Raw genomic sequence first — 1,503 nt, 5'->3', positions numbered from 1 at the left:
GGCATCTCAAGGAGATTGGGATGGACCAGGCATCTTCCTGGGGGATGGCCAGAGGGAGGCCCCTGGAGTACCGGCGGAAAGTGGGCGCAGAGACGCGCTGCGCCGGCGCATGCTCCCATACCTGACCTGACCTGATGTGACCTTAAACAAGGAAGAAGCACGGACCATGTTTTGAAGTTTTTGGTATTATTCGGCCAGGGTTCGAACCTTCACACCACCCACCGGGGTTCGAACCTTCACACCACCCACCGGGGTTCGAACCTTCACACCACCCACCGGGGTTCGAACCTTCACACCACCCACCGGGGTTCGAACCTTCACACCACCCACCGGGGTTCGAACCTTCACACCACCCACCGGGGTTCGAACCTCCACACCACCCACCGGGGTTCGAACCTTCACACCACCCACCGGGGTTCGAACCTCCACACCACCCACCGGGGTTCGAACCTTCACACCACCCACCGGGGTTCGAACCTCCACACCACCCACCGGGGTTCGAACCTTCACACCACCCACCGGGGTTCGAACCTCCACACCACCCACCAGGGTTCGAACCTTCACACCACCCACCGGGGTTCGAACCTTCACACCACCCACCGGGGTTCGAACCATTACATCACCCACCGGGGTTCGAACCTTCACACCACCCACCGGGGTTCGAACCTTCACACCACCCACCGGGGTTCGAACCTTCACACCACCCACCGGGGTTCGAACCATTACATCACCAAGTGGGGTTAGTTCTTTGTTATGGTGGAATGTTTCGATTTCAGATCATGATATACGAAAAGAATGCAAACATTTAATGTTAATGAACTGGAGAAACAATGGATAACACAAGTGGTGTTAAATTACAGGTTTTCTTTATCGACGGGAGGGGTTCCACATCATGCTGCACTGCCCCCCACACGCCCACGTGATTCAGTTTCCCGATTGGCCCAGGCATGATGGACCAAATGGCCTCCTATGTCTACGTTTCCGGGGCAACGTTGAAGCACGCGTCGCGCATTACAACGCCATGGCGCCACGCACTGGACTGATATACAACACTGAAACAACGAGATTTTAAAATAAGTTTATACATTCGACTCCATCCGTTTGTTTCTTTTGTTCATGTTATCGTCTATGAAACGCGTTTTCTGGTTATAAATGAAACTAATTCTTGTTACTTGTCGATAATTTTTTTTTCCAAAACCGAGTGTTGAGTTACTGAGCAGCCAAGAAGAACTCGCACGTCTGCGTGAGGAAGAAGAAGAACTCGCACGGTTGCGTGAGGAAGAAGAACAACTCGCACGGTTGCGTGAGGAAGAAGAAGAACTCGCACGTCCGCGTGAGGAAGAAGAAGAACTCGCACGGTTGCGTGAGGAAGAAGAAGAACTCGCACGTCTGCGTGAGAAAGAAGAAGAACTCGCACGTCTGCGTGAGAAAGAAGAACTCGCACGTCTGCGTGAGGAATAAGAAGAACTCGCACGGTTGCGTGAAGAAGAAGAAGAACTCGCA

This window comes from Eptatretus burgeri, chromosome 11 (assembly GCF_056783735.1).
Source record: "Eptatretus burgeri isolate ZD-2024b chromosome 11, Ebu_testis_v1, whole genome shotgun sequence".
Classification (NCBI taxonomy): Eukaryota; Metazoa; Chordata; class Myxini; order Myxiniformes; family Myxinidae; genus Eptatretus; species Eptatretus burgeri.
This window is presented reverse-complemented; position numbering follows the sequence as displayed.